Source organism: Typopeltis vanoorti, chromosome 5, assembly GCF_054136105.1.
Source record: "Typopeltis vanoorti isolate ZY-2024b chromosome 5, IOZ_Tvanoo_1.0, whole genome shotgun sequence".
In the NCBI taxonomy this organism is placed as follows: Eukaryota; Metazoa; Arthropoda; class Arachnida; order Uropygi; family Thelyphonidae; genus Typopeltis; species Typopeltis vanoorti.
Window position 1 is genome coordinate 94,945,527 of NC_143553.1, and position 26,587 is coordinate 94,972,113.

Sequence of the window (26,587 nt, forward strand, 5' to 3'; positions counted from 1 at the left end):
ATACATATCGCCACATCCTTACACCACTACCACTTCATCGCACTCTAGTACTATCAATTGGCACGGTAAGTTCATTGAATCACACTATTATTGTCATACCATGAACTGCCGTCACCATGAAAAAAAAAAAGGGGGAGGGAGAGAGAGAGAGAGAGAGAGAGAGAGAGGGGAAAAAATGCGACTGTGATTTCTTAGGATGGCATCTTTGTATGTGAAAAGGTCAACCGGGAGACAGTCTCCGTGATATCCTCACCGATATATATCTATCTATATTCAACCATGGTATGACACCATGCTTCAAGTCACAGTTTGTGATGCTGGCGTAGCATCACTTTGTGTGTGTGTGTGTGTGTGTGTGTGTGTGTGTGTGTGTGTGTGTGTGTGTGTGTGTGTGTGTGTGTGTGTGTGTGTGTTCTCACCCCCCCATAAAAAGTAACATTCTTAAGTAGCATTTTCGGAAATGGGCTATCAGTCTCTGTATACATCATCGGTAGATAATTAGTATAATTTCTACTGGATGCGAGGAGACGAAAGCGATCCGAATAATCTGTAGAAAACTGATTCCATTTTACTAATTATATGAAGAGCCAAAGGCTTCGATTCGCGACATGGACTTATTTAAGTTAAGGGATATTACATCCCATATTGTTTCTTAGCCGAATAAGAAACTCAAAGAGTTTCATGCCGAATATAGAAACTATATAAAGTTCGGCGATTACAAGCGTAAGCAAATACCTGGATAGTGCAGCACCTGATCCATTTGATAGTGCAAACTGAGGCAACTCATGGCAAGGGTTGAGCAAGCTCCGATCACTAATCTTGGTATTTACCCATAATGTGAACTTAGCTCCTAGGAGCTGTATTACTGTTCTACATTATGAGAGAAGGTCACTACCCAGACCGGTTTCAACCTTTATGTATAGGTGAAGCGGGCTCTAAAAATAAGACGATCCCGAAAGATCGCCCAACTCAGCGTTGTTCCACTCGATGACAGGCTCATCCCGTCACCGAGAAGAACTTCTCAGCATTGGCTCTACCCAGTGGCAAGCTCACCCCCACCACCAAGCAGAGCCATAATCTCAGCGGTGGCCCCACTCAGAGACAGGCAAAAACCTACCTCCAAGTGGAGCCTCTCAAAGCCAGATCCGCTCCGCACCTGTTTCCACCCTCATTGGAGTCTCATCTGGCTTTGAGAGGGTAAGAGCCAATGCTGAGAAGTTCTTCTCGGTGACGGGATAAGCCTGTCATCGAGTGGAACAACGCTAAGCTGGGCGATCTTTCGGGATCGTCTTATTTTTAGAGCCCGCTTCACCTATACATAAAGGTTGAAACCGGTCTGGGTAGTGACCTTCTCTCATAATGTAGAACAGCAATACAGCTCCTAGGAGCTAAGTTCACATTATGGGTAAATACCAAGATTAGTGATCGGAACTTGCTCCACCCTTGCTATGAGTTGCCTCAGTTTGCACTATCAAATGGATCAGGTGCTGCACTATCCAGGTATTTGCTTACGCTTGGAATCGCCGAACTTTATATAGTTTCTATATTCGGCATGAAACTCTTTGAGTTTCTTATTCGGCTAAGAAACAATATGGGATGCAATATCCCTTAACTTAAATGATTCCATTTTATGTTCCTAATCCTAACTTGTATATTACTTTATTTTGATATTTTGTGTATCTGATTTCACAAGTGTTTAATCCAATCAAATCGAATGTTCCCTGTAAATATTCTGCGATGAGTCATCAGGGCGTCTTGATTTTCCTTATTTATCACCAAAACTTTTAGCTATCGTTCTCGTAACTGCTACATATAACGTTTCTAACTTCTTTGGTACGTAGCACCTGCTGCGGTAATTGAAGTATACTGCTGTTTTAAACGAACATATCGTAAGAGTTCATAGTTTCGTATGGAAAAGAAAACTATTCTCGGAAATAAAATTAGTGATAATGTTGAACTCAAAAATTATTTTTGTATTTCATCAGCTGAGATCAGCATCAAGTGGAACATAAGTACAAAATATGAACTCAAAATTTTAAGAAGCTGTTAAGGTTAAAAGTGTGACAATATATATATGCAGAAAATGCAACTTATTTCCATCGTTGTCTAATGAATGTCTCCTTGGGATGATTTTTGGCCTTATAATGAAAACAAAGTTCCTTGCCCCTGACTGCATATAAATAGCTACTGACGTGAATCTCTCTCTCTCTAACAAACTCTCAAGTGAATAGCTGTCATATCCATCTTTTGAACATTATAAAAGGCAATTAATTTACTTTCAAAGAAAAGAATTCCTTTTCGTAAATAGATTTCCTCACCCATAAAAACTATTTATTCTGCCTTCAGGCTTAGATATTCTTCTTCCGTGTAGAAGACCAAAGTAACAGCTTCCGTAATCTGAGAGGTCCTAGACGAGAAATTCTAATGAGTCTGGTGAAAGTTATACGACACTCATATAACTTTCACTAGACTCATTCGACAAATCATGGCTCAATGAAAACGCGTGCCCCGAGTTACAATTTTAAATTGCTTTCTACAGATTCCATGCCCATCAAATTTTGTTTTTGTTCTTCCTGTACTGTTAATAGAAAAGACACACCCACATGCTGAATGATGGAGTGATGATTTAGAAGACGAAAAGCTTTCTTTTCCGGCAATATTTCTTCCTTCTGGAAGGCTCATTCATACTTCCCTTCCTCTTTCCCATACTCTAAAAAGATAAATAAACAGAAACTTACAGTATAAAACACAACGTCGAGTCAAGACCGGTTTTGTAAGCGAAGGTGATATCGCCATCTTTTTTTCACTTTCTGTTATTCCTGCCTGAATAACTCGGAAGAATTAGGACAAAAAGCATCAAGAAGAGGAGTGCCAGGTGGAGGAGAAGAAAAGGGATGTAATTAATTTCACTTTTCTTTTATTTATTTGAAAGTATGAGATTATGTTGTGGTCAGTCGTATTGAATGTGTTCATTAAAGAATAAATACTATTCTGATGCGAATTCAAGCTATTGAGATGAGAAGGAAAGGCTTATACATGGAATAATTTACTGAATTTCTTTCTTTCTTTAGTTGTTTTCAGAATTGAAGTAGCCAATAAACACGTGACGTTAGATAGAGAAAAAAGAGAAACCACTAAAAAACAAACAAACATCATATTTGGATTATATTTTAACATATTAATCTTTTATTAAACAAAACAATAGGGAAAAGGGAATATTATTGTGATAGTTACAGTAAAAAAATAATTCATGCAATCAGTGGTTGACGACTACTGAATTAAGTAGTCGTCATTGTGTACTTAAGAAATTGAGAAATTTCTTAAGTACACAATTGTAATTGAATTGTTAAATTATATTGTTTTAATTATAGACAATTTTATATTCAAGAAAAAGGGGGCGCAAAATGAAAACATCCTTTGCAGAAGCGCACCAGTTGAAAAAGTTTTGAAACCCTTTACTCATAAGTTTTGCAACTTTTGTGATGTTATGAGAATCTGTTCTTTTCATAAGATAATAAAGAAATCCTATGGCGAATTCTTGCTAAATGCCAAGAGTATTTAACTACAAAAAGAAAATAACAATACATGTAGTATTGTTATTGAAAGAAATACGAAGAGAGATTATTAAAAAAAAGTGAACTAAATGGGATAAATTACTGAAGGGCGGGGAGTTGCTGCTCTTCAATGTATTTACGTGCACTTTCCCCTCACTTTAACAGATTTAAAGTGGAAGAAAATACACATCTCTTCTGACGAACAGTGGATCTGAATCTGTAAATAAAAGTATGCGATCGAAAATTGATTCTGTGAGATAGAAGACAAAACGAATATGTGACAGAAAGATCATTAACCAGCTATTATATAAACTGCTAAACATAGTCAAGAATGTGTAAGCAGACGCTCTGTGGTATGAGAACATATTTTATTGTTGGATAGATTTGCAATTCGTACACAGTTGGTAGCTATGTCGAGGTCATTTAGGCCAAAAAAAAAAAAAAAAACGTATTCAAGGTATTCCATAATGAGAAATCTTATCTTGTTAAATGATTTGAGAATTATTTAAGATAAAAATAAGAGAAATGAAAACTTTGCATCTGTGTTAGGGGGGGGGGAGCGGATGAGAGAGAATTAGTTTCCCAAACACTGAATTCCGCTGAAAAATAGTTTATAGATCAATATTTAAGGAAGAAATGTTCTTCTTTTGTTGGATTTAGATTTACAAGATTTACTATCTGAAAAGAGGAATGAAAGAAACAGCATTAGAAAACTGTCGACTGGATTTTTATCTCAGTGACCTCAATTAGAGAGGTCACTGAGGTAAAATACTGGAAACAGACGAAGCAGTGGAGCCTTAAGGTCATACCATTACTTCCAGTGTTTGAGAACAAAGATCTTTCTACCAGCATAAGCATGTTTAAAACTGACACATTATTTGACAAATATGCATTAAAATCTCATTTCGATTTTTATAAAATCCCTGTGACAGTGTTCACTCTTTGGAAGAAATATTATCGAATAGCCAAAATAATGACAAAACAAAAGGATATATTAAAATTGTAATATAAGCTACATTACTGTTATATATGTGTGTGTGTGTGTCTTCCATTGGATACACGGAAGTTATAGTTCTTTTTTTGTGTGTGTTTTGTTTTACGTTGGAATTTATTTAATCTGAGGTTATAGAAATCTTTGAGTCTAGCTGTAACTATGTCATATGTTTAGGTTACTTTTTACGGTAAAGGACTAGCAGTACCAGATGGGTTTTATTTTTTCCCCGAATTAAAACAGGACAATGTATCTCCCAATAGCATTTCCAACTTTGGCCTCTGGTTCATTGACTTAGAATAGCTTCATTACCGTGTGCTTTCGACCCGAACGATGCTTATCAAACGCCTACACTCCCTTATGTTCTTGCGTCCAACTTTGTCTCCGTATTGAGCAGAACCTTTGTTTGTTTGCATATCTGAATGAACGAAATTACCCTTGATCATTTGGAATGTCCCGTGAACCGGCAAATCTTTTCCAATGGTTTCGTTGGCCTTCAAGTCGATGTAGACGGTAATATAAAAGAAAATTACACGGAAGAAACGTAACAAGTTAAAATTCATGGCTTATAATATCTCGGATTGGTTGGGAAATAACTGTTAGTGAGCTTTAATTAATTATACGTTAAAAATAATAAACAAAGAAAAGAAAGAAAGGAGACAAAGACAATGTAAGAAATTATTTTTGTCTTCCAAATTAGCCTAACATAACAAAACAGCAAATAATTTTTATTCCCGGAAAATGACATACCACATGACATATGTATGTGCCGATGTCCTTATTTTGTGAGCATGTTGTTTACTGTAGGTTAAAAAAAGGAAAGTTACTAAAAACCACATGCTAGTTTCTGAATAAAAAACGAACAAAAAATTTTATTCAGATAAATGTGCATTACACCCAGTAGAGATGCAGCGATCAAAACTTAGTTATATTTGGTATTTTTATCTTGTATGGTCTAGAAGAGCCCTTCTTCTATGAACTCCTGGAACACTTGGAGATGCCTATAATAATAATAATAATAATAATAATAATAATAATAATAATAATAATAATAATAATAACAACATTATTTTTCTGTATAAAATGGTTTTGGATATAACAAAATCTCCAAAATAAATATAATTGTTAAACTGCAACATATAATGTAAAAAGTAATGAATGTAAAAATTAAAAAATAATGCACATCCATTCGTAGTTTCATTGGACATCATCACATATAATTTTAAGCCATATAGTCACTCCTCTCCTCGGTAATGTGTCATGCGAGTCATCACCAGGTGGTCCTGTTGTATGCTTTAATTCTCTGAAGACCAGTCACTCCAGCTATACCATCCACCCATCCATCTTATTGAAGGTCTACACTTCCTCTTTTTCCAGGAACTTTACCTTCTATTAGTGTTTTAAGAACAAATCCTCCTTCCATTTTTTCAATATATCCAAACTATTTCAGCTTTCTTCTGTCAATATCCTTAAGGATTATTGCGCATAAAGAAGATGAACTTGATTAAAAAGCTTACTGAAGAAACATATGATTACATACCAATCTACAGTGATGTAAATAAAGAAGAAATAGCAAAAGCAGGTATTATGATTATGGTACAAACTATGGAGAAAAATACTAACTAATAGAATAAAAGATTATTAGAAATTTTACTTGAACCATTATAAAGACTTCATAACAATAATCTGTGCTTATGCACCCTGAAGAAGGAAAAAATGAAGAAAATTACATCTTATTTTTTAAAAGAATTGCACTTTCGTATTGCAGAATTTCATAGATGAAACTAACAAAACCGAATCTCATTCTGCAAAGTATGAGATTTTGTAATTTATAATAATGCGTGAATTAATGAACCCCGTATTTGAACACAAAGAAATGCACAAATATACACGGTCAGCCCGAGGATTAAATTAGTTATTGATTGTATAAATGCAAATATTAAAGCTGTCTGAGTTAATTCTAGATGTAAGAACATATCGAAGTTTTGAATTAAATTGTGATCATTGTATGGTGATGGCAAAATCCGATTTAAACCAAGATGACAAAAAATAACAAACAATATGAAAGATGCCTATCAACAAAGTTACTTTTTTTTCATTACAAGATTCCCGTAAAAGCAAAATGTCAAAAATGTATTGATGAAAAAACAAACCACAAAAGAACCCGACGACAACACTCAAGAAGGATGGGAAATCTGGAAACAAATCCTGATAAAAACAACAAAACGAAAACTTAAGAATAAAGAGTAAATGGAATAGAAAAAGAGGAGTGCATAAGATAAGTGGGACAGAGAAAGAGAAAAAAAATAAAAATAATAATAATAATAAAACCATAAAACACTGTTACTTACCAGAAATGGCAAAATTCCGGAACTAGGAAAGAATATATCAAAGTCACAACTGAAAACGTATAAAACAGTAAAATATATGAAATAAAAGAAAATGTAAAAACACAAATATGGGTAAAAATAGGTAACTTATTTTCAGAATCACTGGGTAGTGATAATAAAGAAGTAAAAATATACGAGGCACGGCATGAAAATAACGTCCCTATTCTCCCCCCCCCCCCCTCAGAAAATATAATTCATTTCACAATGGCTTTTATATGGGCTAATCTCCCATCTTGCGCTAGCATTATGTCGTTTTTCAACGAAGTCTCCATTATTCTCTATACACTTTTTACCGTCGCTGAATGAGAAGACACTGTATGCCGGTAAAATTTTTATCTCGACGTCGTCGTAGCTCTTCACAGTTTGTTTTATCTCCTCGTTGTCAACAAGATGGCGACCTCAGGTTTACTTAATGTTTATACCCAAACAACAACAAAAAACCCTCAACCAATCAGAATGCCTTTACATCACTGACACAGCCTACATCATCTGCAGTATGAAATTCTCTTCTTTTATTCTGATGATGGCTTTCCCGAAACGGCTTACTACTAACATTAAGTTTACAATGGTTAAACTTGACGAATCTTGAACGATGGTATCTTTTTCAAAAAAAAAAAAAAAAAAAAGGTTTCACAGTGTAATCGTTTGTTTGCCTTTGATTCCTGCTACAACTTTCAGGAAGCGCATATCTTTTCAGTTAGGAATTCGGTGAGGCAGAACTAAATTAGTGGTCCAGAGTCGAAATAGCAAAATTTTTTCTCCCATAAAGCAAGCAAACCAGCCAGAAAACACGTGCACAAAACACACACACACACACACACACACACACACACACACACACACACACACACACACACACACACACACACACACACACACACACACACACACACACACACACACACACACACACACACACACACACACACACACATCACAACATAATGCACAAAAGGTGCCACTGACATCTCGGCCGGCGAGAGACTAAAAATAACAGATCGCAAGATCGCCTACAAACAAGTGTTGACCTGGCAGCTAAGTTGAAACAGCAGGATGAATGACAAATGAATGAATGGAATATATGTAATCATTAAAAGTAAAAATTTGCTTATAAAGCAAAACTGACACTAATTGGCTGTTAGGAAACTGCGTGTTATGTACGTTATTTACTTATATACGATTTCATACGAAAAAATTAAAACGCTGGGTAACCTAGCAACAACTCGACATTCCTTTTATTAAATAGTGTTTGCATTTTCTAGTTTTAGACTCATGAAAGCATATTGATTTCAATAAAACATATTATATTTCTTTAATCTGCTTATGGAACAAATTTCATAAAAGCATTTTCTTTACTTGTGGACAACCGAGTACGTGAAGAATTATTAGTAACGAAAATTAAATTGTGTGCTTAAAACATAGTTCGATAGCAATTGAGTTCGCTACTACATTTAGAATTCTCTGATAATTCCAATGTTTTTATTGGAATTTCAGGTTGTTTAGGTCCTCGGAGTACCCTAAATTTTGAAAATGTATAGGAAGCTTCGTTTGGAGTAAAATATAATTGATTAAAGGAGGTCCAGAAACTGTTATTACGTTAGTCTTCGCATACAGATGGCAGTGATGTAGTCTAAAGCATAGATTTCTTTTGAGTATGAAAAGCATGGGTTCCAATTCTGTCCAAGAAGTATGGAATATTATATATATATATATATATATATATATATATATATATTTTTTTTTTTTTTGAATCTGTATTTTGGTTAGTATAAGCTGAATTAGTCGGCCTGAGACGGAAGTAACAGGTCTTCTTTATGAAGCCTCCCCCTTTTTTTCCCCATCGCAAAAAAGAGATGAACACAGTCAAATACTCTTTGTTGTGGGTGGGTGTATGTTCTTATGCAATTAAAGTGGAATTTTCTATAGAGAATTCATAAAAGGGTGAATGGTCACATGGTGGTAACGAGAAGGGAGTTCGGTGGCGTTGTTGTCGATATGGCATACACGTGTTTCCCACTGTCACAATCGTTCATCAAAATCCTCACGTAAAACTTGTTGGATGGCCGCCACCACGAGAACATAGAGAGAGAGAGAGAGAGAGAGAGAGAGAGAAACTGAAGCTGGCGACGACCTTGGCCCGCACGTGTGATAAATGGCAGAGCCACTCGGAATCCTCTGAATGGTAAGCATAGAGGAATGTGATGCCCCTTTGTCACCAGGAGGAGGTGATGTGGCAGGAGCAAGACTATATTTAGGTCCGCGTACGACATGCTACTGCTGCCGCCGTCAGCCCTATTTGGTGACACGTACCCCTAGTGCACCAGAGAAACTCACTAACTAGTGAGACGGAGCGATAAAGGGGTGTAAACAGGTAACGACGGTGTAGTTTATCGAACGAAGAAGACATCTGCGTAAATTTCAAACCCAAGTACGACCCCAAGGTAAGTTATTTTTTTTAATCCATATTTGGTAACCCCAAGCTGTCTCTTACGTTCTCAATAGAGAATGTAGTTAGTGAAGGAATGAAATGTAGAAAACTTTTTATAAGCATGTTATTATTAGCCTTTGATAATGGTGCGTAGCCATTTTGAGCATCTTTTTTTTTTCTTCTTTTTTTTCCTCCGTATATGTGATATATCAAATGATGAATACAGCTAGCCACCTATCCAAGTGCATCTCATGATTCCATACTTTTTATGGTTAATGAAAACCACTTAATCAGTTTAATGGAATACTAAAAAACTAGACAGTTGTTTGTTTATGTAGGCTTGTTTCAAGCGAAATAGCTGAACAAGGGAAATGCTTTGAGTAATTATATAAATTATAGCAAAGCATAAAAGACTGAAATTGAATTTAGGAAGTTAAAACTATTCCTAAAAAGTCTTGCTTGTATATATTTTCGCCGTGTTTCGAAAACTTTGTTGAATGGTGATTACAAATTGCTCAAGAGCTAAACTACTCGAGCTTCAATAATAGCCGTATGCCTAGAGCTCGGAATCTAGAAGCGATTGAGAAGAAGAAATAAAACAACTTCGTTCATTAAATATTTGCGCATATGCATTTGCAATGCAAACATGCATTAATAGCAAATATTATAAACATATATTAAAACAGTTTATGCATTTTAAATATATATAAAATATATGGCTCGGTGTTCTAACCCGGAAATATTAACACCGAATGAGTGTTAAAAGATATTATCTTTTGTATTTATTGCGAGATTAGTATATATATATATTTACCAAAAATGTCAAAAAGAGCGAAAGATTATCTAATTGCAGCATTGTTACGCGATATCTTTGATATTGCTTATCTGATTCATTTATGTTTGAATAGACAAAACAGACAGTTATAGACAAATCAATAACAATTTAAACAACGTACAATTTATTGAAGCTCTAAGGAGGGCAAGCGGTAGCAATGATGTTCTACAGTGGAAAGAGCACTGTCCAAATCACATCTTTCGAAAGTGATCTTTTATTCAAGAATCATTATAAAGACTTTTCATCTGAAGGTGGATTAAGAGATTTCATATGAAGGTGGGGAAAAATTTATCTGCAAAACAGATGCGTTTTGCAAGTGTGTGTGTGTGTGTGTGTGTGTGTGTGTGTGTGTGTGTGTGTGTGTGTGTGTGTGTGTGTGTGTGTGTGTGTGTGTGTGTGTGTGTGTGTGTGTGTGTGTGTGTGTGTGTGTGTGTTGCTATAACGTTTTGAGAGTTTGCCCTTAAATTGTTTTAATCATAACTTAAAACAATCTAACGTTTATAAGAAACGATTTGTTTTTTCAAGGCTTACTTTTACAAATAAACAAAATCTGGATTAATATTTCTTACCTTTTTTTATTAAAAAACTAAACTATCTGCAAATGTCACAAATATTTGGCATAAATTCTAATTTTAAGATACCCCATTACTCCAATTTTTAGGATTTTATGCGAACATTAAAAATTGAGAAATTTTGTAAGAAATAATTAAAACTCCTGTTACATGTTTCATAAAATTTTACTGTTGTTGCTGTTTACCATTAAGGGGAGACGGAACTTTAACAGTCTCCTTAGCAGAATGGGGCGTCTCCGCTCTCCAACCAATCGGTCATGGGTTTCGAAACTGGACATGGATATCTGTAATGTTTTCGGTGGGAAATGATTTCATCTCCCGATGTGAACCCTGCTTACTGAAGACTTGAAGTGGCTTGAAGAAAAGTTCCATGATTGTTTTCGGGTTTCCAAATTATCTAATCTTTGCCTTACCTGAAACACGAATGTATGATGGTTTTAGAAGTTTCGAGGGTCAGAATTCACATTAAAAAATGCGAAGGTCATGAACTCTGTGTCATGTGTCGACCGCGTGTATGTGTGCTCTCTGGTCAGTTTGTCTATTTTTGAGAAGATCATCTCCGTATTGGACTAGTTAACTACCTTTAGTTGACAAACCTTTACAAATACTCCGTTCATCCTAGATGGGATTCGAGCTCCTCATCTTTGCAACCGAAGGTCACGTGCCGTGCTGAGTGCGCTACCATAAAATGCAACAGGTACATCCCACAATTACTCTAGAGCTAAATAATGAATGCATACGAAATTCTTGGAATATTTCGAAGTAACGTTCATCAGTGTCCACTGCTAGTGGAAGAAACAAATACAGAAACAGTAATTGGTAATTCAATTCTGAAAGAAAAATTTACCGAACACAAGAAACCTTTAAACCACTTCAGAGAATTCAACAGCAACGCCAAGAAGAAGACTGTATGTCGTTTTCGTTGGAGCGACTTGTGTATCCTACAAATCATTTTCTTTTATGGTTTGCGGGAACTCCAAAACCTTTGCTATGTGGTAAACCTTCTTGATTCCTGAATTCAATTTGTGTAAGCCGACATCCATTTACACTCACAGTTACATCAATCACTGCATGTGCTTTTGAATGGAAAGATTATTTTCTAGATCTTTTCCCAAGGGACCGGTCGTGTGAGTGTGCGTGCATTTGTAAGTTGCATGATGATTTATAGAAAATTTAATATCACGAATCGAATCATTTCTTCTTAAACAAAAGTCTGAGATCTAGAACGCGTATAGACTTAAAAATGTACAAGAGTTATATCAGAACAAAATATTCATGAAAGACACACAACATTTTTTTTCAAAGTGTGCCGAAAAGAGGTGACAAAGACAACATGACCAATAGTGGATGATGTCACTAGAACAAAGCGCCGGCTTCTAAACTTGCTAAACACAGGAACAAGGCTTGTTTATGGATGGAAAGAAAAGTAATAATAAAAAATGAAGAATACTAGAAGTAAAAAGGAATTTGTGCATAAAAGAAATGAGCGCAACAGAAGTTTTACTGTTTGATTTGCAAGAATGGTATTCTTTTGCCACATTTCAAACACTGAGCAATGGCATTTATTTATTAAACAAACACTGAATATCTTGGAGAGCCTACTCTGACAAATGAAAGTATAATATTCAGAACTTATGCAAGAGCATATGCAATGAATATCATAAATTGATGAATCGTGAAGTTAACGGTTATTTCTTTCCCAATGAATTGCTAAAAACTGTAAAAGAATTAGGAACATTTATAAACCTATATTGTCAGAGACAAATGAATGGAGTAGAAGTTTTCTAACATATCAGAAAATGCATTAGCTGTCTGATATGCCAGAAGTAACTGGGATAAGCAACAGTAATATTAGTGTAAAAGCTGCGTCATGATTGCTCAGCGTGTTCCACGCATACACAGATAAGGCATCTGCAATACTGTACATAACTGACTCACATGCGAAGGCTACCGCTTTCTCAAGGTTTCTGGGTTGCCTTTCATTTGTAATATTTGAAGGGTAAGCGAACTATTTTTTACCAGATTTTTTTTCCTTTTTTTTCTCTCTTTTTTTTTTGTTCTGTATTAGTTCCGAGTTGTGAGGCTTCCAGCTATCTCCAACCAAAATATGTTACTATTGTCGAAGGACAAATTTCCACTAACGTCAGGAACATCTCTGGAGTAGGAGGTCCTAAAGAAAGTGACAAGAAATTAATCACAGAAAAAAAAAAAAAAAACGGAAAGAAAAGAAATCTTTCACGCTGTCTGCATGTGTCGTCAGTGTTCACGCATGGCTACGAAGGGACAGACTGGTGTTGTCAGGAAACATTCCGATTACCAAAAATATATATCAGACGAACATGGTGAACACCCTCACTTTTCGTCTTCCACTTGAAACTGCAGTTTGAAGGACTTCGTTTCGCTTACTGATTTGACATAATTCCTAGTAAGCACCCTTGATTGCCACATGAATATTCAAAGAACCTTCTGCAGAGTCAAGCTTACCGTTCTATTCTTTCACTTCCTCGAAGCCAGAAATAAAACACATTTTTATTTTTAATACTACTTGTAATTTATGTTTAGCAACCAAAGGTTATTTTTCATTTATACAGATGCAGAAATAGATGGAGGTGTCTCGAATCTGTAGTAGATGTATTTATTCTATATAGATGAGTAGTAAATGCATTTGAGAGAGAGAGAGAGAGAGAGAGAGAGATTTTTTTTTCTTCTACTAGGGCGGTTCCATCCGCTTTTTCAGTGCAAAATTCCATTCACTCACTCACAGCGTGTATTAATAGTAATTAATAATTTTGACAACTTATAAAATGTGTGCGTTCTCTCCACTTTAGAACTCTTAAAATGATAATAAGATTTCTGTCGCGACTATTTATCTTCTCAATTGCTGATTGATACTCGGAGTTTGATTACTTAAACACTAAATATTTTTTAAGAATTCGATAACTCGCTAGTTTCAAGAAAAATATACAATGCAAGGATTCACTTCTACGTCATAAACTGCTATCTATGGAGGGAAACAAATTAATTTCATGATTCAGAAACAAATATAATCAAAGTGAATAGAGAAAATACCAAATAATGAAAGACAGTCTACATTTAGCCATTATATATCTACAAAACAAGCAAAATGTGATGTGGTGTCCGCGGAGTCTTTCTTTTCGAGATTCGACTGGTTGGATTTTGATGAAATTCATCAGTCACATTCAGCAATCTGTTATCAACATTAGACAGTTTAATTTATCACTTAAACAAAGCCCCATTCTACGAAACAACCTCTCTATAATATAATTATATTATAATCCACCATTACGATGTACTTTATTGTTAGCAAGCCAGCAAAGAATTATTATCTTGCTGATACTTATAATAGTTCTTACACTCTTCCTGAACCCAGTCTGTTATACTTGTCCAATTGTATATGTATAGTTTCTTAAAAACTTTTACCAAACACACTCATCTACTACTGTTATCGTTATCCCCCCCCCTTTTTTTTTTTGACAGAAATAACAACAAAATACGTCTTTAAGCTTTCGGGAACCGTAAGAAGAGCAGTCGGAAGCAGTGCAAATCCCGTAGTGCATTTTTGCCAACTTCTTGACATCTGACTGGAAGACTTTCGTTGAGCCACTCTTCGTTGTAAATAATTCTAAAAACATGTGTTGTTCTACGGACTATGCTCAGTCAAGATTTATTGCAGGCTAAGTCAGAACTAGCGCACAACTTCTTCCGCACAACTGACTCATGTGACAGTACATGCCCTGCCAGGTTGATGTTGCAGTGGAAACGAGTATTCAAACTTGAAAGCGACGTTAGACACAGAAGCATTTAAGCGAGTGGATTCTCTGGCAGTCTGTTTTCTAGTTAGGCAAATTGAATGTCCAATTATGCAACCGTTAGCAAATTAAAGCATACCATTAATGGGTGCCCAATTAAAGTATAAAGTCCCGTTCTTGGGTGTGTATGAACTCAGCTAAAATGCAATATATCCGAAGATGCAAAAAAACATGAAGAGATTAATTTTGAGTTATTTTATAGTAATTTTATTTTAGATGGATGGTAGGTTACTTATAATTTTTCCGATCGCATAAGAACATTAATATCAAATAAAGAGAGAAAGTGAAGTGCAATATGAAGGAAAACGATGCGAGGAGAGATCAGAAACAAGGACAAACACAGAAAAATCAGCCTTTTCGTAGTCAGTTAAATTTGATCCAACCAAAGTGCTTTTAGATTTAGATGCGTTTTAGCAAAACGAATTTAAGTTTTAGAATCACTTAATTTTTTTCTGTCTACCTACTTCTCTTGTGTGTATATAACAGAGCCCTTTCTGGCAAACTTTTCAATAAGCTTAATATTTAGGATCTTTTCTAAAATTTGTAGAACCATTTCGTTTGACACAAACTAAACAACTTTCAGTAATAAAATAAGCAAATAAAAAAACAACAAAAAAAAAGACGAACTTTTTTCTTTTTGAAATTATAATCTACAGTATTAGTCAAACTTGGAGGCGAATGTGCTATCACTGACGTTACAGGGTAAATCTGCTCTAAAGATGTCCAATGACCAGATTAATCCAAGCGTTAGCTTCCTATTGCATCACAAGTATCATAGTAAGAAATGTGAAATTTTTCTTTTCCTATTGTTAGGTAGTTTGCATTGTACTACTTGCTGTTTCAAACTAGATAGGAAGAAAAACTCTGGAAAAGATTTCTGATCGCAACTGTTAAAGTGCGCTCTCACTTCCTTATAGGCTTTTTCTATCATGTCAATCAAGAGTATTAACACCACATAAATAAACCATTCGTATAGACGATTGCTTCTTCTGCTATTTTCTCTTCACTGCCGAATGAAAGCCTTAAATTCCCTCACTTTTCTATGTCACTGAGGTTCCAACCATCTCTTTAATCTCGTCTTCCTAACCTCTCATTGGTCTTCCTGTATCTCTTTTTCCATCTTCAGGATCATTCCTGTACATTTTTGACTGTTGTTGTTGCATGCTTTGTACATTGCAACTTGGTTCTTTTATTGGTGTAATGTCTCTTACCATGCCAATCTATTAAACCAATAAAAAGAAGTGTTGTTGTTTTCGTTACAAGATTTGGTAGGGAAAAAAATTGTATGACATCGAATTTTTTTCATAAGAAGTCATTTTACATTTTTATCGATTTAAGAAAGTCTTAAAAAATGGAGAACGTAAATCGAGTCTGTATATGTACCACAGTATTGTATTTTATCTCATTCCCAAGACAAGCCACAAAATGCTACGATTTTCTTTTGAAATTGGATGGATGTTCTTCTTTACTTCTTCTCAGAAATATGTGAATGAAAGCCCAATATTAATATGAAGTTAATATTGCAAAACGGCAGGTATTTTCTATTTCTTGAAAATATGTCGATATATACCGATGGATATATCTGAACGTTGAATCGTCAACTTTTGAACAGAACAGCGTTCAGTACGTTACTGAAACCCATAAGAGTTTGAGGTACTTTGACGAGTATACATTATGAGTCTCCTTAGCGCAATCAGTAAGTTCAACGCCTCTCGGTTGGGCCAATTTCAAATTTCGTCCAGACGTTAAGAATTTTCTAGGTTATTTCAAGCGAGGCTCACTTACATGATCCAAAAGGAAGCTGTTGGTTGCCTACACTCTAGATAAATGCTCACTATTTTGCTATTTCCTGCTCATGAACAGACAAACCAGCCTTTAGACAGCGCCTAAGAAGAGGAGCGCATCTTTTTAAATATAGGCTGACTCTGTCACATGATACCGTAAGAGCAATGGCGTCATGTGTACCCATTCACGATGTTATATAATTAAGAGATTGGGAGACGACGGCGACAAAGAGAAAAGTGAAAATCACTTTAAAAAACAAAGTACCAAGAATAGCAAACGGATGCTAACAAGAATAAGACATCATCGAGAGAGAGAGAGAGAGAGAGAGAGAGAGAGAGAGAGAGGTACGACCTTTAGCTAAAGAAACAAGGTCGTCAAACAGAGGAACCTTGTCTTTAACCTGGCATGCTGTAGGAAAGGGTCAGGAATTATGTGGCATTAACAGGTTTCTGGAGCTATGTGGACGTACCACTGACTATTTATAGCAAATACTCCACTTCGGCACACTTCATTGTTTTGGACACCTTTGTTTAACATTCACGTTATATAACAACATTCTGCTTGCATCATCGTCTCAGTTACAGTATACTATTTTACTTTAAATTCTCACTTTTGCTGACAATCGGTAAATTAAAAAAAAAATAAGAGAGAGAGAGAGAGAGAGAGAGAAGAAATATGGATTTTCCTCTACTTGACCTTGTATTATTTTTATACTTAAAAGCAAAACGATCGAACAAAAACTTGTTATGTAGCTTATGCTACATAAAGTTTTTCCTTAAGTAAATTTATCTGCAATAAAAACAAAATCGAAACCTATTTTCACTTAAGAAATAAAAGAGCGACTGCAGTAAAGTAAAAAATAACTGTGCCAATCAAAGAAGAAGGAATGTACCTTGAAGTATTAAATTATTTTTTCTACTATACTGACGATACATTTTAGCTCAAAAGATCTCGTTTTTATTGGGTCTATGAGGAAGGGGAGATTTTTTATAAGGTCATTTTAAACGAAGGCAACTTGGCAGTCTAACAGAGAGGTGGGATTTTTTTTTCTGCGAAACAAGCAAACTGGCCTTAGAGCACACAATTTGTAAAATACTGGATTCGTGATAAACTAAATCACTATGACTTGTCCTTAATAGGCTATTAGGGCTAATATGTAAAATAAAAACAAGGTTAGATTCATTGAGGCTAATTCCAATAATAAATCTTTTGAGATCCAAGAAACTGCGTGTAAATTAGGAACATTTCACATAAATTCTGAATTGGTTTAATACCTTATATGCATTAAATCAAGCATCAAAAATTGACATCTCCACTAAACCAAGATTATTTATTCAAATATGCTAGAAATATATACTAAAACAGCAATGATTTAGATGAGCAAAGAAGTTCCAAATTCAAAAACATTTTTGCATTTCGTTCCGAAAAATCTCAAGATTCGTTATTTTTACGAAAATAATTCTTTAATCCGTTTCCTAGATATGCATTGCAAAGGAATGACAAGTATCATATTAAATTAAACTTCACGCAAACTACTAATTACAAATTTCTGTGTACTGTCTAAAATTAATACTTCTGACCCCACGTACACCGGGTGACCTCGAAATACGTTCAACTAACACCAAGTCATCATATAACATCATATAACATCATATAACATCATATAACACCAATATCCACCCATGCGTACTAATCTGCAACTTTGTGCTTCGTATGCCACTGATCGCTCGCTACTCAGCACTGTTTTGTCGCCTTGTGACTCACCCTGCATCTTGATATTCTGGACTGCATCCATACTTTTCCGTTGCTCAACTTAGCCAAAGCATTCTTGGCAAAAGAGCATTTTCTGTCCCAGGCGTCTCGTAAGCTGTTTTACTGTGTCACAATAAGCTGTATTGAAAATTTACAAGCGTCACTTCTTCCCAGTGATGGTGATATTAATGGATTCTGAACTGATGCTTGATGTTGCAACATTTTAAACTTTTTGCAGTTTATTTACATTGCAAGCTGAATGCGTATGTAAAATGAAACACGCAATACACTTCTTTTGAAGATAAACAAATGATGAATAAGGTAAACAAAACAATCTTAGAATCATAAAGTTAAAATCAGTTAATAGTGATTCATACTAGCAATAAACATAAAAATAGAAAAAGTATAAAAACATGACTTGAAGACTGCATACTTGGAAAGAGTCTAAATAAATACAGTAAACACACACACACACACACACACACACACACACACACACACACACACACACACACACACACACACACACACACACACACACACACACACACACACACACAGACTTTTTCGTCTACGAGTCAATTCATTGAAACCAATTGAAACCATATATTAGTATCAAATTAAAACAAGTTCATTTTAACAAGAAGTTCCTTTTGCCAACTCGGTTGGTCGAATAGTTAGTGCATCCGCTCACCAACCAACAGATGTTTGGTCTCTAGCGCAGGGTTTCCTGATTATGTAAAAATAAATTATATTATAAAAACTATATAAAATGATAAAAAAATAGAAAAAATCCTTAGCAAATAACCTTTAGTGGGTGAGTGAGGCAACAACATGAAAAAAAATCAGCTAATTCGTTTGCTGGAATAGTTATTTTTAAATTAATTTTCGTATAATATAGTGAAAAATTTATTGTGGCATAGACTGAACTATAGCAGAAAGATATTCAATTTCGATTTTATGTCAAGCAAAAGTTATAAGTTAGCACTCTTAGAAGGATGGATTTCGCAGTCTAGCCATAGTATGGCTTTCCACAATCACATAAAATCTTGTACACTCCTGGAAACTGGGTTGGAAGATGTTATAGAGCCAGCGCTCTCTCTAGCCACATTCTCTTTTCACTTAACTCAGACGAAGGCCGCCAACACATTGTGAACTGGACTCAAACTTCTAACATCCATGTGTACTATGATGAACTCGAGAGAAAGATTGTCGAATCTAGAGAAATTTCTCTAGATTCTTCTCATATCAATAACAGCCTAAGTTTCAATCTCTCTCTGACGCACACGTTGCCTCTGTTCAGTATTGACGCACTCGCGACAGCGCGTAGTATACGTTTGTTTGGAACTCAAGCTCGCTTTTTGTTTTCAAACGCGCTACTGTCTTTTTTGTACTTGTTCTGTTATTACAATTTTAAGTCTCTGTAATTCTTTTTATATTTCTTTGATTATGATACCTGAAGATGTTGATCTATTCAACAAAACTAGTAAACTAGTACTATCTTTTCAAATATACCATGCCATCTTTTTTTTCTCTCAGTCAGTCATTAAAGCGTTTTCATAAAATGTCATGAAAATTAAAGCGTTTTCATAATGAAAGATTGATCATTAACTCGGTTAACATACATATTTTTATAAAGAATTGAATGACTAGAACCGAGATTTAAGTAAAAAGGTTTTAATATAAAAACACGACTAGTTTCTGCTTGTAACAACCTTCATCAGGTGACATTATAAAAGAAAGAAAAAAGAAAAAACACTAAACACTGAAGGTTAAAAGACTATGAACAACATAGAGAGTCTCTATACGTAATTAGCATGGAAACGCTGTAGTTGTATTCAAAGCTGTTCTTTCGTTTGTTGCATTGTTGGGAGAGTGCATGCTTGCAGCATCACGTGAACGCCAGTACATGATTACAGCTCAATGACTATCTGGGCGGTTGTAGCTCAAGTTATTATTTAGATGAACAGGATTGAAGATGATTTCTCTAGATTCCACGATTTTTCTCTCTAGTTCATCATTGCAACGGAAGATGTTAGTAGATTTTTCCCAGCAGATTTTGTGACTTTGGTTTTCATCATTAGGATTAGCCAAGAAATGGATATGACTTGATAATGCACTGGCTCGATGTCTCTTGTAAGTAATGTCCCTCATGTGTTCTTCCATACGCAATTCGACAGATTTGTCTGTCTGCCCAAAATAAGGAATATCACAATCACACAATATTTTATATACACCAGGGTATTTGAGTTGATGATGACAAGGTTTTGGGTGGTTTATTAAGAAACGGATCTTTGGAAGTGAATGAAGACATCATCTACATAGCGTTTCCAAATTTTAGGTGTTAAAATAAAGGAAGAGAAATCTCTGGTTTCAAAATCCTCTAAGTAAATATTTGCAAGTCACCATCCTTTATCACGAACACTACAGAATTTGTTACATACATCAAGGATATTACAGTTAATGAAAATAACATCATGGCTAGCTTGGACATAACTTCTTTGTTCACTAATGTCCCAACAGATGAAGTCCTAACATTACTCAGGAACAAGTTATCCAAAAAAATGTTAGCCTTGCTTACACATTGCATCAGGTCCGGTTACTTCAAATTTTAAGATAATATATACAAACAAAATCATGGACTGGCTATGGGTAATCCTTTATCCTCTGTACTCGCAAATATTTACTTAGAGGATTTTGAAACCAAGGCTATCTCTTCCTTTATTTTAACACCTAAAGTTTGGAAACGCTATGCAGATGATGTCTTCGTTATTTGGAGCCATGGACATGATTCCCTTATGGTTTTCCTCGAACATCTCAATAGCTGACATCAAAGTATTAAGTTTACTGCCGAGCTTGAAAGAGATATTGCCTTTGAATCTATTTTTTTCTTATGAGTGATGTCTAGGAGGATTAAGAAGGATATTCCAAGAGAATCATTTCAATGATTCTCTTGGAATATCCTTCTTAATCCTCCTAGACATCACTCATAAGAAACAAATAGATTCAAAGGCAATATATCTATTCCTTACATAAGTACAGTTTCACATAGATTAGCAAAAGTTCTAAGAAAATACAACATCAGAACCTTGTTCACTCCATTTCCAAAGATCCGTTTCTTAATAAACCACCCAAAACCTTGTCATCATCAACTCAAATACCCTGGTGTATATAAAATATTGTGTGATTGTGATATTCCTTATTTTGGGCAGACAGACAAATCTGTCGAATTGCGTATGGAAGAACACATGAGGGACATTATTTACAAGAGATAGCGAGCCGGTGCATTATCAAGTCATATCCTTTTCTCGGCTAATCCTAATGATGAAAACCAAAGTCACAAATCTGCTGGGAAAAATCTACTAACACCTTCCGTTGCAATGATGAACTAGAGAAAAAAATCGTGAAATCTAGAGAAATCATCTTCAATCCTGTTCATCTAAATAATAACTTGAGCTACAACTGCCCAGATAGTCATTGAGCTGTAATCATGTACTGGCGTTCACGTGATGCTGCAAGCACGCACTCTCCCAACAATGCAACAAACGAAAGAACAGGCTTTGAATACAACTACAACGTTTTCATGCTAATTATGTTGTTCATAGTCTTTTAACCTTCAGTGTTTGGTGTTTTTTCTTTTTTTCTTTCTTTTATAATGTCACCTGATGAAGGCTGTTACAAGCCGAATACAAACTTATCAATTTACATAAGATAATCAATTTACATAAGATCAATCCATAATCGTGTCTATGATGTGTTATAAAAGTTTCTGCCGTCATTGATCCATTCAATAATTTCAGGGACATGTAAGAGAATTTATTATCCTAGGTAGTAGAATGAATTGGATTTCTGAACTCTGTACATAAGACATTTTATACCAGACTAACTTCTGTGTCATCTCCCTTCCTTGCAGATACTCTGGCAGGCATCTTTCATCAATTATCCTATCAATGAATACATGGGGGGGGGGGTAGTTTCTTTTTGCTTGCAAAACTGCATATTATTTCGAAAAAGGAAAAGAAAAACAGAGCATTTTTATTATAACACAGATAAATCGCTTTTTAATGTAATATAAGTAAATGTGATAGTTTTTGGAGGATATGATTTTCATCATCTGGTGTAACACCAAGAGTGAATTGGTAAATGGATGCCTGAAGTGACATTAAAATTATGTTTGGTTTCCGGAAGTTTCCAGTTTGGCACAACTATGGTATTAACGTACTAATGGTTCATAACTTTTTTTTTTTTTTTAAATGTACATCGTTAAGGTATTAAGTTTTAATGTTTTGAACATTCTGGGAAGAAAAAAGGGGGGGGGGATATTTAACCATATAAAAATATATGATAAATATAGAGCATTGTACGAGCCATATAAAAAGATGAACCGTTGGTATACAGTTCGAACTGTCACCACTAACGAAGTGCAACAGTTAACAAACTGCTGTGGAAAAGGTCTTTGGCTTCTTCGCTGTCAACTTCAATCTGATCAGGTGACAAGGGTTGCTAGCTTCACCACGGTTCACTTGTCTTCAAGAGAGAGAAGGATTTGACTACGGATCATCTTTACATTTGCCTGTTTTTCTCTCAGCATAACCGACTACGTCTTGACTCGAATATTTTTATAACGATACATCTTGTATACCAGCCGATGTTTTGCTGTTGACGCTGGCGGGCAAGTGTGCGTTCTAGCAATAAAATGTAGTGTTCCCCCTCGAGGAACAGGAAGTGAGCAGTTGCCAATGTGGACAAAAGCGAAAAGAACGTCAACTTCTTGTTTGATACGAGAAGAGATGACAAGTAGATGAACCGTGTTTGATCGAAAGTATGCGTCGCACAGAATTTTTTTGTATGCAAAAAAAAAAAAAAAAAAATCGCCACAGTGGAATGAATAGAATGTTTCTTTTATGATATTCACATTTTTACTCATTATTCACAGACTAATTAGCAAGTTCCGATTCTAAAATTGGTTATGCAACATAGAAAACCTTCATAAACGTGATACCAATTTTTTTTAATAATATTAATTAGCATATACTAATTTGAATAATATTAAGCCGACCTAGAATACATCTTGGTGGTGCCACACTTAAGTTAATAAGTGGGCAGAATGTAGGAATTGAATAATTTGTGAGTTCTTGCCGTTGTTACCCTAGATGGATTTATGCCTCCTGGCTGAAGGCCAACAATAATAATCCTATCCCATTTTCCTGTCACAGCAAAATAACTCTTACTTCTTATAAATCCAATGTATATTATGACAGGACAGTTCCATACTCTGCCCATGTGGATTCTCCCATATTTGCTTTGCTGGAGAAGAAGAGAAATAAAGTAGTTTCTGAGAGAAAAGAATACTATCTCCATACGAGACTGGTATGATGATATTTGAATTTAGATCGTTTCAGTCGGGCTAGATGGCTAGGATTATCGTGGATGAAATTCCAATAACCATAATATTGATATTTGTGAAAAGCATTAGGTGTAAACGAATTTCATCTCTAACTATCATCCACATTTGAATGAATTCATCCAGCCACTTGCTTAATGGATACCTGAATTGGCTTGAAAAAGTTCTGTTTGGTCTCTAAAGCAGAATTTTTGGTTAAACTCGTAACTGCACCCAGCGTGATAATGTGCTGTAGGTGCGAAACCGTTTGTGGGTAGGATAAAAATAAAAATAAAATAAAATAAAATAAAGGGATTTACCACTGCTATGCTAGGAAACGCTCATAATAATAATAATAATAATATTTTTCAATCAATCGATAATCATTTATTAATCACAGAATATTACTGCAATCATATTTGTGCCAATACATAGTTATATGCATCTACATTATATATAATACGTCTATACTTAGTGCTGACATGAGGCAAATGCATTAGCAGGTACACTCTCGTAGCTTACTTACTTACCGAAGGATGACATTTGTTAGTTATTAGTAAATGGTTTTGTTGCTGCATTGAGATTTATATCAAATGTATATCCCTTCATCAGTATTCCACATGCAGACGATGAAAGAGGGAAGAGGCGGAGTTCTATGTATGAACTGTAGTGTGTGTGTGTGTGTGTGTGTGTGTGTGTGAGAGAGAGAGAGAGAGAGAAGGGGGGGTGTTCGAATACCTAGGAAGATGATAATTATGTTACAGAACTGGAGATCCTGATTGCTCTTTAGTCATTAATTGTTATTAGAATACGTCATTATGCCTGTTGGGTAGACACTTTATTCCTCGTTTTGTAGTAAAAAATAAGGTAAAAATAAAACGTAAAACAATTGAAATATAGAACCTCCGGATGGCTTTTTCATAGTGATTGTAGTATTATTATTAATCGGGCATCTCCACTCATCACAGCAGGTCCACAGTCCGCGCAGTTAGCCTAGTGGCTATGCGCTTTGCAACCATATGCCTACGGAAGGAGTGTCCTAGGTTCGATTCCCGTCGACGACGCGAGGAGCTTAAGGATCTTCCTCAGCCATAGCCAAGTTAGTCGATCTTGGGCGTGGACAGCAGGGTTTTTTCACCAGTTTATCTGGGGTTTTTCATCCCGCAAGCAGGCAAACCGGTCCAGTGAACACACACGGATCACAGTCAGGAATACTGACCTAGCCATAGGTCTGATTCGTCAGCTATGCCGGTTCCGGAGCCCGGATAAAATTTGGGGGGGACTGAGATGGTGCCGTACCTCCCCTTAAAGGGGACTCACGGCCGTGTATCATCATACGATTATCATTATTATTACAGCAGGTCCACATTATTATTCACCCAACATTTATCACACCTCTCCTTAAACTCAGTCACTAAGTGCTTAGTGTCAATAATAATAATAATAATATACACTTTTTAGGATAAAATAAACGTTATGAATAAACCATAGGCTATCAAATAACCTTTTACGTTATATTTAATTTATTGTTTCTTTTAGGTATTTTTCTTAACAGCTAGACGGATGTCCGGAATGACTTCACAGTTTAATAAAGGCATGAGTAAGAATTATATACCTACGCACATGTCATCGATATTCTGTTCGAATTCCTCTGTTATATAATAAAAATAAAATAAAAGTATCCCGCATAGAAGTCACCAAATATGACTGTTAATACAGAGAAAAATAAAAAGAACGCGAGCCACACCGTAAACCACTTAATTTTTTATATTTGCTGATTCACTGTTGGTTACGTATACTTGAGAAGAAAGGTAGTCGTCCTTCGAATGTGCGTAGTGCAATCGTCTCTTGATATGAGTTTGATAGCCTTCAAGGATAGTAAACAGTTTACGCGCATGCCATTGTATGTTCGTGTTGTGAATGAAAGCCTATAGGTTACTATATGGAGAAATATTGTTCACTTCATGTTATACAAAACGTTTATGGAATTTAAATCACGAGGAAAGAGCAGTAAATACAAGTTATTCCCTGGGAAGAATTGTTAGTGTTATGTTCCCAGGACACAACGGAAGTTGGCGACCTTCATGCGATAAAAGTTTTTCAAGTTGACGAATATTTCTCAATCAGCTTGAATTCTCACGTTTCGTCCCCGGAGTTGTAATCACTGCCCTGGTCCTTGTCCGCTCTCTCTTCCTCTTCTTTCCTTTACATGCACACTACGAGACAACCCTTGGGGGAGGGAGGGAATTTTTGCCCAGTTTGAGATGTAAAAAGGAAAAAAAAAAAAAAAACTTTTAGTACCAGTATGCAAATCCTAATTGAGGTCTCTCATTAGTGAGGCATTCGTTGATTGGCACTTCTGCTTTATTCCATTATTTGAAAATTAGAGTTCAATAACTCGCAATTAATATATTTGTTATACAAAAGCCTTTACAAAAATAGTAAAAAAATGAATCACCTTGTTAGGGAGACTCCTTCTTTTTACGTCTTGTTTTCGGGGGGGGGGGGGGGAACTACTGTTTCTATAAAATGTAGAAATATAGATGGTAAAGGCGAACTATTAGCAAGCTTATTAAAATGGCTAGGAAAGCAACTTGATGGGCATTTGAAGCTTTCGATTTAAAAACAAATGTGTATTTATTTTAATGAATTACTTTAAATACTTATTTAAATATTTGGTTTTGGTCATTATTTTGTTGCTGTCTTAGTTAAACCCAACTATCGTATGGAGGCCTTTAGGTGGCAAATGAATTTCATTATCCAGTTTGAAACCACCGCCACTTTGCTTATTGGAGGTCTGAAGTACCATTTTCTCTCTCTCTCTCTCTCTCTCTCTCTCTCTCTCTCTGCCTGTGTGTGTGTGTGTGTGTGTGTGTGTGGTTCGCTGTTTATCTAACCCTTAACCTGGTCACTGTATAGTACTAGTATGATACAAGTTTACGTCCTTTCATAGAACAGAAGTTACATAAAAAAAAGTTATTTGGCTTCCAAGGGATTCTTGTTAGTGTCGCGTTCCCAGAGCACAACGGAAGTTTGGAACTTCAGATCCGGTATGCGTTTACGCATT

At 35.4% G+C, this 26,587-nt stretch overlaps 1 protein-coding gene across 4 annotated transcripts in view; it reads left to right on the forward strand.

Moving 5' to 3' along the window:
- LOC150106665 (uncharacterized) overlaps positions 1–26,587 on the forward strand; it is a 272,404-nt gene that overhangs the window by 17,590 nt on the left and 228,227 nt on the right. For 2 of the 4 annotated variants that reach the window (XM_090393264.1, XM_090393269.1), the window contains exon 1: positions 9,212–9,376. The exons of the other annotated variants lie outside the window; for them this stretch is intronic. The gene's annotated coding sequence lies outside the window, so the exon portion shown is untranslated. Of the gene's footprint in view, positions 1–9,211; positions 9,377–26,587 lie in introns of those variants that run through there. 4 annotated transcript variants of the gene reach the window in all.